The sequence below is a fragment of the Phyllobates terribilis genome, unplaced genomic scaffold, assembly GCF_046119375.1.
Source record: "Phyllobates terribilis strain yellow unplaced genomic scaffold, ASM4611937v1 Scaffold_2__4_contigs__length_985480577, whole genome shotgun sequence".
NCBI lineage: Eukaryota > Metazoa > Chordata > Amphibia > Anura > Dendrobatidae > Phyllobates > Phyllobates terribilis.
In genome coordinates this window covers 202,667,880-202,686,154 of record NW_027362762.1, presented here as the reverse complement: position 1 = coordinate 202,686,154, position 18,275 = coordinate 202,667,880, and positions in this window count along the sequence as shown.

The following is an 18,275-nucleotide window of genomic DNA, read 5'->3' as shown; positions in this document are numbered from 1 at the left end:
TCTAGTAATAATGATTAAAGGCCCCGTCACACATAACGAGATCGCTAGCGAGATCATTCATACGTCACGGTTTTCGTGACGCAATAGCGATCTCGCTAGCGATCTTATGTCTGACAGGTAGCAACGATCAGGCCCCTGCTGTGAGATCACTGATCGTTACAAAGCTTCCTGGACCATTCCTGGGTCGTTGCGCTCCCGCTGGGCAGTGTGCATCGCTGTATTTGACACCTTATCAACGACCTCGTTAGCGATTCAGAACTGAGACACATAGGCGTGCATAAATTGCACTTTTCCGTGCCCCGCGTTCTTGTTTTTCGGATCCCACCAGCGTTCTCTGGCTGTGACTCCACTTTGAAGAAATCAGACATCTTTAGCGAGGTAGGTATTGTTTGGGGTCTCAAATGAGTTTCCATTTTTAATTCATTTATAGGACATCTACCAATTATCTGTTATCATTGCTCTTCAGGGAGGGAGGGCTTGGCTTCTATCTGTATGTATATGTGTGTGTGTATATATATATATATATATATATATATATATATATATATATATAATATGCTTTTGCTTGGGCAGATATTTTAGGAGTCTCGTGCACACACACCCACACAGCACGTTTTCTGACACGCTGTCCTGGCCAACTTCTTCAGAGTTTTTCACACGCCAATTAACATGAAGCTTAAATCAATAGACTCTGTTGTTTTAGCATGTTGCCCGCTTCACAACTTTCTTCGTCAACGTGATGCAATTACGTACTGTCCGCGTGGACTCTGTGGACCTAGCCAATGGGGAAGTGGAGCTCGGTGAATGGCGTGCAAACCATCCTGCAATTGCAGGCCTTCAACCAGTGGGACATGGCAGAAACACCCATGATGCGAAGACCTGCCGCAACAACTACTGCCAGTATTTTAACGGTCCTGGTGCTGTTCCTTGGCAGCATCAGAACCTATAGTGGGCAACTACTCATGTTTCTACACTACTGACATTTCTGTACTGATGTGTCTAATAAACTGTGTTCTACTATGCAAAAGCTTTGTTTCTCATTCTTTCAGTAGTAGCAGTAGTCACCGCAGTAAGCAGTCCATATATATATATATATATATATATATATATATATATATATATATATATATATATATATATATATATATATATATATATATACACATGCGTATACAGATACATACTTACATACACGCATATACATTCGTGTACTCGTATGTAAACAGATTCATCCATGTACTCATACATATTTTTAAGTACATAAATATATACACACACTCATATACACATATGTATACAGATAACTATATATACACATAAATACTCTCAAACGCTCCCCAGCGATCACGAAACGACTCTCCAGCGATCTCAAAACCGTGACGTGCTAGTGATCTCGTTATGTGTAGCGGGGCCTTTAGTGCGCTTTAGTGCATATAAGGGTGTGGCCGCCCTTTGTCTGAGCTGAAAGGTTCATTCTGCCTCTCAGGTCTATGCTTCTACTAGGGGTTCAGTCTCTCTGCCCTTATCCATATGTATGTCACTTGACAAATGGTAAAGTTTTAATATTAGTTCGGACTGTCCCATAAGGGTTACCGTGACTTGGAGGGATGGCTTTTACATTATTTTGATCAAAATTATGTTAACTAAATACCCTTTATTATCATTATTTTTGCACTGTGCGATTTATCCATTTATTTCCAGTTTTTTGGGTATTTTGCTCGTCTTTGGCTTTTCTCTGTCTAGTGGCCTTATGTGAACATGCATTTACATTTTGCATGCACATCAATTTACGTTTCAGTTCAGACACCCAGGTTTAGACCTGATAAGAGCCCTGTCAGGAGCTAAGAGGGACTGTAGAGGTGTAAGCAGCTAACTATTGTATAAAAATCAATGGGCTGGACAGAGGTGGTTGGGATTCTCCTGGAATGTATTTTCTGCGCACAATCGTCAGGCACTAGTGGCTAAGCTCTATGGAAACAAGCTGTACACTGTGCAAGATAAAACCTCTCATTGCAAGAGAATGACAGCAGATTGCAATTGATTTCTTTTTCTATTTTATGCTAATTAAAGCAATGTAATTACATGAGTGTACCCCCTTAACAATTTAACGCTTTACACTCATTAAACCGGTATCCAGAAGTTGACTATAAGGCCACGTGCACACGTTGAGTATTTGTGGGTTTTTTTTACATCAGTATTTGTAAACCAAAACCTGGAGTGGGTGACAAATACAGAAGTGGTGACGTGTTAATATTATACTTTTCCTCTGATTGTTCCACTCCTAGTTTTGGTTTACAAATACTGAGGTAAAAAAACTCACCAAATACTCAGCATGTGCATGTGGCCTAAAAGGGTGTTACTCAACATGGTAAAAGTTTTTCTATTTCATGCTGTCAGCAATGGCACCATGTGGAAGAGAAATGTCTCAAGACCTGAGAAACAAAATAATTTCTTTCCACAAGAACGGTCTTCTTGAATCCTTCACCAGCAAAGTTTTACTTATCAGTCAGAATAGAAAAGTAATAGAAACATTTAACAAAGATGGAACTGCAACCATCTCACAGATTGCCAGGCCGACCACAAAAGTTAACACCCAAATAGAGAGCCGCTTGTGAAGAGAAGGGTTTAAGAAAATCGACATGCACGTTCGTTGCAGTTAGCTAAAGAAGTAGAAAAGGAAACTAGGGTGCGTGTTTCCCATTAACACAATACGGCTTATACTAATTTTATTTCTGTAGCGGCAACATATTCCGCAGCACTTTACATTTTAGATTGGGCTTGTACAAAGACATTACAGAATAAAACATAACTCAAATACCAAGAGGAGTGAGGGCCCTGCTTACAATCTATGAGGAAATAGACATGAAAGGTAAATGGTAAAAAGTGCTTGTGTTGTATGGTCCAGCCATCAACATAATGGGGTATTCACATAACACTGCATGAACCGGTCACCAGCCAGTATGTGTACGAGTACAGACACAGAGGACTAAGTGCATGGAGGGTGTGTAAACGGATGCTAAAAGGGACCAGATTTGGAAGAAAATTTTGGAAGGGCAAAACTGGAATGGTTACATAAGTGAGGTGAGGTAATGGGAATTAATCAAATTGTCCTGGGTGATGTATTCCAGAGAAGTGGTGCAGCTCAGACACTGCAGAGGAATGTCATGCATGGGTGACATCCATGAAGGAAGCTACTTCTGAAGCTCTTGCACACCAAGAAAAGAGCTCCCCTTCAATTTGACAGGGCCCATACTGAAAAATATCAAGACTACTGGAACTCTGTACTCTGGAGTGATGAGACCGAGATAAATGTTTTTGGAACTAATGGCTTCAAAACTGTATAGCATCGCAAAGGTGAGGAATACAAGGAAAAGTGCATGGGTGCCTACAGTGAATGTAATTTTCAAATGTTCTTTGGATTGAAAGAGAAGGTGCTACCATCACACCGTGCCCTTTTCCAACATGACAATGATCCAAAACACACAGGCCATTGCATTTCTGAAGAACAGGGTGAAAGTGATTCAGTAGCCAAGTATGTCTCCTGACCTGAAACGCCTATGGGGAATTCTGAAGACACGTTCTCATCACTCTCCATCCATCATTCAGGCTCTAAAATAGGTCATACTTGAAGAATGAAAAAAATGTAGATGTTGCAATATATCGCTGACCTGTTAATTCCGTGCCTAGATGACTTGATGCTGTTCTTAAATATCATAGCGGTCATTCAAAATACTAGATGGAGTAGTCTTTGTGGGGTGTGTTCATTTTTGCATCAACTAATTTGAGTAAAACTGAAGATTTTGTAATGAAAGTTATATTAATATTTCATGTTTATGGGTTAAAAAATGTTCTATGAAACTCTATCTTGTCAAAATGTTGGAAATTTGTAAAGACCCCAAACCATAATAATGAACATTCATTAACATAATTTTGAAGCAAAACAAATTCCCTGCCTAAATTTGAGCTGAATTAGATGCATATCACACACGCACAATACATACATATACAGAACATAGACACACTGCAAGCATACAGTACAGACCAAAAGTTTGGACACACCTCATTTAAAGATTTTTCTGTATTTTCATGACTATGAAAATTGTACATTCACACTGAAGGCATCAAAACTGAATTAACACATGTGGAATTATATACTTAACAAAAAAGTGTGAAACAACTGAAAATATGTCTTATATTCTAGGTTCTTCAAAGTAGCCACCTTTTGCTTTGAGGACTGCTTTGCACACTCTTGGCATTCTCTTGATGAGCTTCAAGAGGTAGTCACCGGAAATGGTTTTCACTTCACAGGTGTGCCCTGTCAGGTTTAATAAGTGGGATTTCTTGCCTTATAAATGGGGTTGGGACCATCAGTTGTGTTGTGCAGAAGTCAGGTGGATACACAGCTGATAGTCCTACTGAATAGACTGTTAGAATTTGTATTATGGCAAGAAAAAAGCAGCTAAGTAAAGAAAAACGAGTGGCCATCATTAGGCTAAGTGCCCTCGATGCAGAAATGAAGCAGAAAATTTCTGCAGCATTTCTGCATCTTCCTGGCTGAAAAAACGCATGCAGATTGTGCATGCGTTTTTCCTGCAGAATACATGCGGATTCACATGCGTTAACGCATGTGTTTCCGCATGCGGACTGACAAGCACTTTCCAGGCAATAGCATCACTTGGAAAGTGCTTGACAACTAGGTCACACTGTATAAATCCATGCAACCGGCATGGATTTATACAGTGTGACCGTAAAAATAAAAAAAAAGCTATACTTACCCCCAATGCCCCGCCGCGTGTGCTGCAGCGCTCGTCCTGGCTTCTTCCTGGTTGCCGGGCTCTCGCGAGACAGCCTGCGGTCACATGACCGCAACGTCATCTCAAGTCCTGGAAGGAGAAGCGCTGCAGGGGCCGCCGGACAGGTGAATATAAACTTTATTTATTATTTTATTCTTTTTTTACAGGTGCAATGGTACCCAGGTCTGGATGAGAGTCTTCTCTCCTCCAGAACTGGGTACCATACACACATTGAATCGCATATTATCCGCGTGTACAAATGTACAGACACGGATTCTATGCGTCTCAATGCAAGTCAATGGCGGCGCTTCCGCAAAATTAATAAACATGCTGCGGATTTATGAGCGCTGCAGAAACGCTGCGGAAAAATCAGCAGCATGTGCATTGACATTGCAGAATGCCATTGGGGACCATGGGGTGCGGATTACCATGCGTTTTTGATGCGTTTCCGCTGCGGAAATTCTGCAGCGGAAACGCATGAAAAACGCATCGTGTGCACGCAGCCTTACTTTAAGAAATGAAGGTCAGTCAGTCCAAAAAATTGGGCAAACTTTGAATGTGTCCCCAAGTGCAGTTGCAAAAACCATCAAGCGCTACAAAGAAACTGGCTCACATGAGGACCGCCCCAGGAAAGGAAGACCAAGAGTCACCTCTGCTTCTGAGGATAAGTTTATCCGAGTCACTAGCCTCAGAAATCGCAGGTTAACAGCAGCTCAGATTAGAGACCAGGTCAATGCCACACAGAGTTCTAGCAGCAGACACATCTCTACAACAACTGTTAAGAGGAGACTTTGTGCAGCAGGCCTTCATGGTAAAATAGCTGCTAGGAAACCACTGCTAAGGACGGGCAACAAGCAGAAGAGACTTGTTTGGGCTAAAGAACACAAGGAATGGACATTAGACCAGTGGAAATCTGTGCTTTGGTCTGATGAGTCCAAATTTGAGATCTTTAGTTCCAACCACTAGGTCTTTGTGCGACGCAGAAAAGGTGACCGGATGGACTCTACATGCCTGGTTCCCACCGTGAAGCATGGAGGAGGAGGTGTGATAGTGTGGGGATGCTTTGCTGGTGACACTTTTGGGGATTTATTAGAAATTGGAGGCATACTGAACCAGCTTGGCTACCACAGCATCTTGCAGCAGCATGCTATTCCATCCGGTTTGCGTTTAGTTGGACCATCATTTATTTTTCAACAGGACAATGACCCCAAACACACCTCCAGGCTGTGTATGGGCTATTTGACCAAGAAGGAGAGTGATGGGGTGCTACGCCACATGACCTGGCCTCCACAGTCACCAGACCTGAACCCAATCGAGATGGTTTGGGGTGAGCTGGACCGCAGAGTGAAGGCAAAAGGGCCAACAAGTGCTAAGCATCTCTGGGAACTCCTTCAAGATTGTTGGAAGACCATTTCAGGTGACTACCTCTTGAAGCTCATCAATAGAATGCCAAGAGTGTGCAAAGCAGTCATCAAAGCAAAAGGTGGCTACTTTGAAGAACCTAGAATATAAGACATATTTTCAGTTGTTTCACACTTTTTTGTTAAGTATATAATTCCACATGTGTTAATTCATAGTTTTGATGCCTTCAGTGTGAATGTACAATTTTCATAGTCATGAAAATACAGAAAAATCTTTAAATGAGGTGTGTCCAAACTTTTGGTCTGTACTGTACACACTGCATGCATAAATAGTATACGCACACTGCATAAGGGCATAGACAGTATATACACACTGCATTCAGACATACTGTATGAACACACTTCATATATACAGTATATACACGCATTGCATACATACAGTATATACACACTGAATACATTGCATATATACATAGACAGTATATACATACAGAATATACAGACACTGCATACATAGACATTTTATACACTTTGCATACAGACATACAGTATATACACACTGAATACAGACATACAGTATATACAGCTCTGGCAAAAATTAAGAGACCACTGCAAAATTTTAATTTTCTCAGATTTTTCTCTTTATAGGTATATTTTTGAGTAAAATGTACATTGTTGTTTTATTCTATAAACTACTGACAACATGTCTCCAAAATTCAAAGCTAAAAATGTTCTATTTATTTGCAGCAAATGAGAAATCGTCAAAATAATAAAAAAGAAACAGTGCTTTCAGACCTCAAATAATGCAAAGAATACAAGTTCTTATTCATTTGGAAACAACAATACTCATGTTTTAACTCAGGAAGAGTTCAGAAATCAATATTTGGTGGAATAACCATGATTTTTAATCACAGCTTTCATGCGTCTTGGCATGCTTTTCATCAGTCTTTCACTCTGCTTTTGGGTGACCTTATGCCACTCTTGGCACAAAAATGTAAGCAGTTCTTCTTTGTTTGATGGCTTGTTGTGACTATCCATCTTCCTCTTGATTACATTTCAGAGGTTTTCAATGGGGTTCAGGTCTGGAGATTGGGCTGGCCATGACAGGGTCTTGATGTGGTGCTCCTTCATCCACACATTGATTGACCTAGCTGTGTGGCATGGAGCATTGTCCTGCTGGAAAAACCAGTCCTCAGAGTTGGGGAACATTGCCTGAGCAGAAGGAAGCAAGTGTTTTTCAAGGATAACCTTGTATGCGGCTTTATTCATACGTCCTTCGCAAAGATTAATCTGCCCAATTCCAGCCTTGCTGAAGCATCCCCAGGTCATCACCGATCCTCCACTAAATTTCACAGTGGGTGAAATTTCAAGTGCTGGATGCAGGACATTTTTACTTTCTGGCTTAAGTGAATGTCGAAGAGGCCAGTCTCTTATTGTAGTGATATTCTCTTGCACAACTATCCCACTCATACAGAAAGCAGCACTTAGTGTATCCACCCTGGATACCAAGTAAGAGGGCAACCACCTTTTAAGTCACCACAGAGGGACCATAAATGTTGGTCATAGTTCAGGATGTTTCATGTCATAAGTTTCTTTCATGTGGACTGCATAACCAACTTTAATTTAAGGTAGCGCATTGCAATAATGCAGCAAGACGGCTTTTCAGCTTGTTTTGGACGATCGGTGAAGAGCCTCCATTCCTCTGGTTTATGACTTATCTCCAGATCTTCCTTTAAACTGTTGATGTTCTTCCATGCCACAAGATTGCCCTCCATGAAGTATTGGACAAGTTCTTTATCACGGTTGCGGAACAAAGATATCCGAACATCGTCCGCTAGGAGATTCCTCTGCTATAGCCTGGAACCTAATATCTTAGCCTTACTCTTGGACAAATCCAAATCTCTAACAAGATCGTTCAGTTCACTTTGTGTTATGAGGTGTGGTTCAGTTGAAGTTACTGACAGAAAATCTGGGTCGTGAGAGGAAGATGCTTCATGACACCAAGCGCGCCCTCTTCTTCCTCCTCACTTGACTGAAAAATGTTTCTGGTGCTTTCGGAACCGGCAGTAGTTATGTATGTGGTACTGGGCGATTGCAGATAGAATGTTTGGATTCTGTAGATTCGACTTCTTCCTTCAAACGCCTTTCCTAATGGTGTGCACTATGTAGGAATACCACTTGGTAGTGTAATGGGTTGGTTCTCTCCAAATCATTCAGAAAGTGTTGATTAATCCAGCGACTGTAAGCAGTAGAATTTTTTAAAACATCAAGTTTATTTTGTACACATTAAAATACAGTGCATCATGTTGCAGCCACAGGGCTAGACTTTAGGGACAACAATCCTATGCGTTTCAGCTATAATAAGCCTTAGTCCTCTGTCCTCCTCTTGTCCTGATCTCCTATTCTGCAGTCAAATTCAGGTTGTAGGCTTTCCTTATCATGGTAGTCAAGTTTCGCCTTTGTGACGCAAAAGTGGCATCTGCATATGTAGCAAAAACTATCTGCCTTGTTAATGCAAGAACGAGGCTTATCTGAAAAAACATAGAAACTTGTCAATATGTCAAGAAATCCTAAAACTGTATACCTGACAGAGAGCATTTATCAAAAGTAGGTGATGCAACTGTAATTTGGATTACGTCATCGGATCTGAGTTGGCGTTTTTTGATTGGTGATTAAGATGATAGAATACTAAAGGCTCTATAGACTAAATAGATGATGTAATAGACTAGCTACTAACAATGCAATAATGATGCTGAAATTATAAAGACACAATTTTTTTTTATAAGCCTTCATGAAAGGTGTCATAAGTAATTACAACTAGTGATGGGCGAACCGCTCACTGTTCGGGCTTGACTAATTGAGTCGAACAGTTTATTAAAATGTGAATGGGGGAGCCGAATATACCTGGTTTCCCGCGCTGTAATTTGCGTGACAGCGCAGGAAACACAGGCTCTGATCAACGGTAATAGCATTACCGCAGTTAGAGCGCTGTGTCATCATGCTGACAGGTGTCAGCATGATCCCACAGCTGTGACAGCTACCTGCAGGAAATAGCTTACTTCGGGTCATAGGCACCCACCACTATCAGCTGGTGCCTACTGCCATAGGAAACAGCGAGCACAGGCGCCGCTAGATGGGAGCAGTAGTCTCTCACCAGCGCTGCCTGTGCTGAAAGAAAAAAAAAAGTTAAAATTAATAAAAAAAAATTCAAATAAAACACATTATACTCACCTACACCTTGTCCCCGATGTTATCCACCCCTGCAAAAAATAGAAAAAACACCATATACTCACCTTACAGCTAATCCCGAAGCCGGCAAATGAGGTCAGCGCATGCGCGGTGAGTATTTTCCCATGCTTGCGCTGATGTCAATGAGTTGAACTAAATGCAACATGAACTCAGCTCAACTCATTGACGTCAGTGCGAGTCACTGAGGAGCGCAAGTATGCTTGCGCTCCTCAGTGTCTCTGCAGGATGGCAGCCTGGATGGTCGCGTTCAGCTACTATCCAGCCTGCTATCCAGATGTAGCAGAGCTGGACACGTAGTGGAACGCATCGATGTTCCTCATGTCGGAAAGGTAAGGATGAGGTTGCTTTATTATTTTACTTTCATTGCAGGTGACAATAGCTTCAACTGGAATGGGCGTGATGGTCAGTAGTATGGTATAATTTAGAACATTAAAAGGTGTCTGTCTTTATTTGAAATAAAGTATTTTATTCTGGGAGTCGGTGTCTTTATTTTACATTTCACTTACACTGTGTGTTTAGTAATGGGGGCGTCTTATAGACGCCTCTCTATTACTAACCTGGGCTTGATGTCAGCTGGCATTATAAGCTGACATCAACCCCAGCCCTATAACCGCACTTGCCACTACCACAGGGCAGTGGGCAGAGCGGAGGCGAAGTGCTAGAATTGGTGCATCTTATGGATGCGCCATTTCTGGGGCGGCTGAGATCTGCTGTTTCTAGCCTCGGAGGGGGCCAATATTTATGGCCCCATTAATATCAGCCCCCCGCTGTCCGCCTAGCCTTTGCTGGCTGTTAAAATAGGGAGGCCCCACGTCAATTTTTTTTGGGGGGATTCCCCCTTTTTAACAGCCATTAAAGGCTAAGTATTCAGCTAGGGGCTGATATTAGTAGCCTGGAAAGCTCCATGGGTATTACCCCCTTCCCAGGCTAAAAGCATCAGCTGTCCACTTTCCCTCTGCTGGTTAATAAAATTATGGGGGACCCTACCCCATTCTTTTCAGAAATGTAATCATTTATTAACCCTCCGTCACATACAATATCGGTTCTAACGAGTTCACATACAATGTGACTGTCAGGCGCAGGCTAGAAAAATACCTATAATATCTAATGTTTGCAATTTCAGTGCTCTAAAAGTGATCAGTGACCTTCATAGGGATGTAATAAAAGAGACTACACATAATCAGGTGCAAAAAAAAACCATTTACTTAACATAAAACTAATAACTCTGAAATACAAACATTTCAAAACTCCCCCAAATAGTCCCCAGTTCGACTCTGTCAAAAAACTCTACAAAGAAAATTTATGGAAACAAACTTAATTTTAAGGTACCTTAAGTACTATTAAACACATATTCAATCAGAATTAGATCCTGAAGAATTACACATCATTTTTGCATGTGTCAGGCAGATTGCATTATGACATTTGTGACATTCATAATTAGAAAGCCTTCTGATTCCGCTTTCCGTGGTGCAGGTGGTGCATCTCCTTCTTTTGGGAGGTGGTGCAGGTGGTGAATTTTCACTATCATCTTCTGGGCGGAATCTTTTGAGCTGAACTTGAAGGCGAGAGGGGATACCGATTGTTTTCATACTTCTCCTGCGTAGCTCTCCAAGCACTAGTTCATGGGCCAATTTTTTCAGATAGAATCGTCTACCGAGTGGTTCAAGCTTGTTTTCAAGGTAAATGACTTGTGAATTTACACCACCCAAATTCAACATAGCAAAAAATATGACCATTGGCCAGCGTTTGGTGTTTCTGCTGACATTCAAAGTTGAGCACATCTGATCAGCTGTATCAACACCCCCTTTGGTTGCATTATAAAATGTAATTATCTCCGGGTTTTTTTGTGCCTCAGTCCCAGGATCGATGGCATCATCATCATGAAATGTTGATAGAAGAAGTACAATTTTTTTTGCTTGTGGTACATAGGAAACCAAAACCTTTCCATTATGGAATGCAAACATACTGCTGTACTGTTGTCTCCCTTTCACACTTACAAACTGTGTAGGCAATTCTTTATTATTTTTTCTTACAGTTCCGACATATGAAAGCTTCTGCATTTTCAGATAATCAATCAGATCACAATTTGAAAACCAATTGTCAGCTGTTATATTGCGACCCGATCCAAATAAGGGCTCAGCCAGTCTTTTTACAACATCACTGGGTTTGTTGCTGACACAGTAAGGACCTTCTGGTTGTTTTCCTGCATAAACTTCCAGGTTGTAAGTGTAGGTCTTATTGGCATCAACAAGGGCATACATTTTTATTCCATATTTGTTAGGCTTTGATGGAATATATTGACGAAAGGCACATCTACCACGAAAACCAGGGAGCATTTCGTCAATAGTGAGATTCTCCCCAGGGCAATAGCTTTTTTTACAGTTTTCAACAAATTTTTGGAATATATCACGAATTGGAGCAAGTCGGTCATGTGTTTTACGTTCGGTTCGGGTAGTTCTGTCGTCAAACCGAAGGCAACGAATTAGAAGCTTGAATCTGTTTATGGACATAACAAGGCCAAATTTTTCAACTCCATCCCCATCTTTACTCCAAAGTTCCTCCAAACTTTGTCTATTTGCCCTATAAGCTCCTGCAAGGTATAATAATCCAAAAAAAGCACGCAGTTCTATTTCATCTGTGGCCTTGATGGTTCTGTTGCAGATGAACTTGTCCTTTATAATGTCTATATATTGGTTGGTATATGTGACAATAGAGTCCAGAATGTCATCTGTGAATAAACTATTCCAGCATTCAACTGCAGTTTTTGCATTACTTGCAGTTCCTATAACTGCAGGACGGTGAGTAATAATGTTTTGAGGTTCCCTACTTTTTTTCTGGAGTGGCTTCCTGTTCCATTGTTTTTTTTTTATCTTTTCCCATATAATAAGATTCTACATCTTCATCCTCATCACTGTCACCATCTTGCTCTGTTTCAGAATCTACTTCACATACTTCCACCTCATCATGAGAATCAATCTCACTTTCCTCTCCTAAATCCTCATTCTGTGTTGGTCTGCATCATCTAACAGCATGTTTGTTACTTCCTCAACATCAAGGTTTTTTTGATAAATTGTACATTTTCCTCTCCATTTCAGCAGATAATCTGAAGCAAGAGAAGGAATATGTGTTAGGAAACTACTGTATATGCCTGAGCAGCACACTTTCTTTTTTAATCTGCCTTATTTCTATGAAATATCCTCACACTTTGTGCTATACATTCATAAAACAAGCTAAATAAACAATTGTGATGTATAAAAACATAAAATACCTTATTGAGTGTGACGTGTTCACATACAATGAGCCTGAGAGATTAGCACAGTTATATCTGTCCTCCTGAAGCTCTGCAATCCAACTGTGGTATAAGGTTTCACAGAGCTGCTAGAGACAGGAGACTACCTGGAGGGAGGGGATTTCCTCACAATCTGGTGAGGAAGGAGAAATGAAAGTAAAAGAGATGTGCCTGTCAGGCCTATTGTATGTGACAGAGGGTTAATAAATGACACGAACAGTAAGGTACACATGCAAAGCACAGATTATATATCTCACATATTTATATCTATCTATATATCTAGCTATCCATCTATCTATCTATATATCAATATATCTATTTATCAATCCATCTATCTCTCCATTTATCTATCTATCCATATACTACTTAGCCATCTATCTATCCATATATACACTGGTCAAAAAAATAAAGGGAACACTCAAATAACACATCCTAGATCTGAATGAATAAAATATTCTCATTGAATACTTTGTTCTGTGCAAAGTTGAATGTGCTGACAACAAAATCACACAACTATCATCAATGGAAATCAAATTTATTAACCAATGGAGGCCTGGATTTGGAGTCACCCCCAAAATTAAAGTGGAAAAACACACTACAGGCTGATCCAACTTTGATGTAATGTCCTTAAAACAAGTCAAAATGAGGCTCAGTATTATCTGCGGCCTCCTGTGGGATCTCCTCCCAGACCTGGACTAAAGCATCCGCCAACTCCTGGACAGTCTGGTGCAACGTGACGGTGGATGTAGCGAGACATGATGTCCCAGATGTGCTCAATCGGATTCAGGTCTGGGGAACAGGTGGGCCAGGTCATAGCTTCAATGCCTTCATCTTGCAGGAACTGCTGACACACTCCAGCCACATGAGGTCTGGCATTGTCCTGCATTAGGAGGAACCCAGGGCCAACCGCACCAGCATATGGTCTCACAAGGGGTCTGAGGATCTCATCTCGGTACCTAATGGCAGTCAGGCTACCTCTGGCGAGCACATGGAGGGCAGTGTGGCCCTCCATAGAAATGCCACCCCACACCATTACTGACCCACTGCCAAACCGCTCATGCTGAAGGATGTTGCAGGCAGCAGATCGCTCTCCACGGCGTCTCCAGACTCTGTCACGTCTGTCACATGTGATCAGTGTGAACCTGCTTTCATCTGTGAAGAGCACAGGGCGCCAGTGGCGACTTTGCCAATCCTGGTGTTCTGTGGCAAATGCCAAGCATCCTGCACGGTGTTGGGCTGTGAGCAAAACCCCCATCTGTGGACGTCGGGCCCTCATACCACCCTCATGGAGTCGGTTTCTAACTATTTGTGCAGAAACATGCACATTTGTGGCCTGCTGGAGGTCATTTTGCAGGGCTCTGGCAGTGCTCCTCCTGTTCCTCCTTGCACAAAGGCGGAGGTAGCGGTCCTGCTGCTGGGTTGTTGCCCTCCTACTGCCCCCTTCACGTCTCCTGGTGTACTGGCCTGTCTTCTGGTAGTGCCTCCAGCCTCTGGACACTGCGCACAACAGCATGTGAAATTGATTGTCGATCAGTGTTGCTTCCTAAGTGGACAGTTTGATTTCACAGAAGTTTGATTTACTTGGAGTTATATTCTGTTGTTTAAGTGTTCCCTTTATTTTTGAGCCCAGAAGTGACATGTTCTGTCCAGAGTTATAGGCTTGTAGCCCAAGAGAGGCATGTAGGCAGAGTAGTACCCATCAGATGGGAGGTCACCTTGCAGCGGTTGATGGGCACACATGAATTGGCCAATTTATGCGCTAAGAACCTCCATTTTTTGTAAGTAAAGCTTATTGAGTAATAACACAGTTTAAATTAAATGATTTTATTGTCTTTATGTATCTTGGCCATAATGGAGTGCTGCTGCGCTTTCTTTTTATATATCCATATATATAGCTATATACAGTACAGACCAAAAGTTTGGACACACCTTCTCATTAAAATATTTTTCTGTATTTTCTTGACTATGAAAATTGTACATTCACACTGAAGGCATCAAAACTATGAATTAACACGTGTGGAATTATATACTTAACAAAAAAGTGTGAAACAACTGAAAATATGTCTTATATTCTAGGTTCTTCAAAGTAGCCACCTTTTGCTTTGATGACTGCTTTGCACATTCTTGGCATTCTATTGATGAGCTTCAAGAGGTAGTCACCGGAAATGGTCTTCCAACAATCTTGAAGGAGTTCCCAGAGATGCTTAGCACTTGTTGGCCCTTTTGCCTTCACTCTGCGGTCCAGCTCACCCCAAAACATCTCGATTGGGTTCAGGTCTGGTGTCTGTGGAGGCCAGGTCATCTGGCGTAGCACCCCATCACTCTCGTTCTTGGTCAAATAGCCCTTACACAGCCTGGAGGTGTGTTTGAGGTCATTGCCCTGTTGAAAAAGAAATGATGGTCCAACTAAACGCAAACCGGATGGAATAGCATGCCGCTGCAAGATGCTGTGGTAGCCATGCTGGTTCACTATGCCTTCAATTTTGAATAAATCCCCAACAGTGTCACCAGCAAAGCACCCCCACACCATCACACCTCCTCCTCCATGCTTCACGGTGGGAACCAGGCATGTAGAGTCCATCCGTTCACCTTTTCTGCGTTGCACAACGACACGGTGGTTGGAACCAAAGATCTCAAATTTGGACTCATCAGACCAAAGCACAGATTTCCACTGGTCTAATGTCCATTTCTTGTGTTCTTTAGCCCAAACAAGTCTCTTCTGCTTGTTGCCTGTCCTTAGCAGTGGTTTCCTAGCAGCTATTTTACCACGAAGGCCTGCTGCACAAAGTCTCCTCTTAACAGTTGTTGTAGAGTTGTGTCTGCTGCTAGAACTTTGCGTGGCATTGACCTGGTCTCTAATTTGAGCTGATGTTAACCTGTGATTTCTGAGGCTGGTGACTCGGATAAACTTATCCTCAGAAGCAGAGGTGACTCTTTGTCTTCCTTTCCTGGGGCGGTCCTCATGTGAGCCAGTTTATTTATAGCGCTTGATGGTTTTTGCAACTGCGCTTAGGGACACTTTCAAAGTTTTCCCAATTTTTCGCACTGACTGACCTTCACTTCTTAAAGTAATGATGGCCACTCATTTTTCTTTACTTAGCTACTTTTTTCTTGCCATAATATAAATTCTAACAGTCTATTCAGGACTATCAGCTGTGTATCCACCTGACTTCTGCACAACACAACTGATGGTCCCAACCCCATTTATAAGACAAGAAATCCCACTTATTAAACCTGACAGGGCACACCTGTGAAGTGAAAACCACTTCCGGTGACTACCTCTTGAAGCTCATCAAGAGAATGCCAAGAGTGTGCAAAGCAGTCATCAAAGCAAAAGGTGGCTACTTTGAAGAACCTAGAATATAAGACATATTTTCAGTTGTTTCACACTTTTTTGTTAAGTATATAATTCCACATGTGTTAATTCATAGTTTTGATGCCTTCAGTGTGAATGTACAATTTTCATAGTCAAGAAAATACAGAAAAATATTTAAATGAGAAGGTGTGTCCAAACTTTTGGTCTGTACTGTATATATAGATAATAGATAGATATATGGATAGCTAGATTGATATATTGATAGATATATAGATAGATAAATAGATCAATAGATGATAGGTAGAGAGATAATACATAAATAAATATAATATAATCCTGAGAGCGTTCCTCTGTCTGCAGCCTTTATAGACTGCTCAAGCGCGATGCGCCTGCGCAGTCCGGACCCCACAGAGGAACGCATCCACATCCTAAACGAGGATGAGGATTGTGTCCCAGGAGATCTGAGTATGCATAAACTCTGACCGCATACCGCGATCTCCGGCACAACAATTTATCCATTTGGGATTGCCGCGGCATCTCTTCGGGCCGGAGGCCGGGAGATGACTCCGCCGTCGGAAACGGCGCATTATCATATAACACTTCCGGTGCCGTTTTATTGAAGACACACTTGCAACAAAATGGTGCCGGAAAGCGCGGACTGCGCCGGCGCTGATTCCGTCGCCACAATCCCGCAGCAGCACATGACAGAATGGGGGCGCAGGATTGAAGCAGCACATGACAGGATGGGGGCGCAGGATGGCAGCAGCACATGACAGGATGGGGGCACAGGATTGAAGCAGCACATGACAGGATGGGGGCGCAGGATTGAAGCAGCACATGACAGGATGGGGCAGCACATTACAGAATGGGGCGCAGGATGGCAGCAGCACATGACAGGATGGGGGGGCGCAGGATGGGAGCAGCACATGACAGGATGGGAGCACCACATGACAGGATGGGAGCAGCACATGACAGGATGGGGTAAGCACATACCAGAATGGTGGCGCAGGATGGGAGCAGCACATGACAGGATGGGGGCGCAGGATGGGAGCAGCACTTGCCAGGATGAGGGGCGCAGAATCGGAGCAGCACATACTAGGATGGGGTCAGCATATACCAGAATGGAGGCGCAGGATTGGAGCACCACATGACAGGATGGGGGCGCAGGATTGGAGCACCACATGACAGGATGGGGGCGCAGAATCGGAGCAACACATACTAGGATGGGGGCGCAGGATGGGAGCCGCACATGACAGGATGACAGCTCTCAGACGTCCCCTTTATTTGGCCTTTTGTCAGAGTGTGTTGCTGACTTTGGCTGGACTGGCTGCCAGGGTTCCTGGCTTGATCTGGGCTCCGGCTCAGCAGGGCTTTATGATGGTAGGAGCTGGGGTTGCTGCTCTGTATGTGTGCCTGCAGTGATAGCGCCCTCTTGTGTATAGTGAGCCAAATGGGGAATCTGCCCAGCTCAGCGCTACAGGCTACGTTTGAGGTGCTGCGATGGACCTGGAGAAGATATTTGCAGAACTCCTGGTGGAAGACTTCAGTTGGGCTGAGATCCCAATTTGTCTGATCTGGGTAGGTCTCTGGGCCCCATACTTCACTGTCATACAGCAGTATAGGGGTGATGACGCTGTAAAATATCTTGAGCCAGACTCTCACTGGTGGTTTGAGGTGGTACAGTTGTCTTCTGATGGCGTAGAAGGTTCTGCATGCTTTTCTTTTCAGGGCTTCTGCTGTTTGCTTGAGGCTCCCGGTTTGGCTTAGCTCCAGACCGAGGTAGGTATAGCTGTTGCTCTTCTCCAACCTGGAGCCATGTAATGTGAGGGAGGGAGTTCGGGTTTTGTTCTGGTTCCTTCTCTGAAACACCATGACGTTGGTTTTCTTTTGGTTGATGGGCAGCGCCCATGTGGCGCTGAATGTTTCCAGCACTGCCAGGCTATCTTGGAGGCCTCTCTCGGTTGGGGAGAGTAGCAGGAAGTCATCTGCGTACAGCAAGAACTTCACCTCTTGGTCGTGCAGACTGAGGCCTGGGGCGGAGGAGGATTCCAGAGCTGCAGCCAGTTCATTTATGTAGATGTTGAATAGGGTTGGGCTCAGACTGCATCCCTGTCTGACCCCGCAGCCCTGTCTGAAGAAAGCACTCCTTTTCCCATTCACCTTCACGCTGCAATGGTTCTCAGTGTATGAGCTCTTGATGACGTCATAGGTTCTGCCGCCTATTCCGCTCTCTAGGAGTTTCAGGAACAGGTCAGGATGCCAAAGGC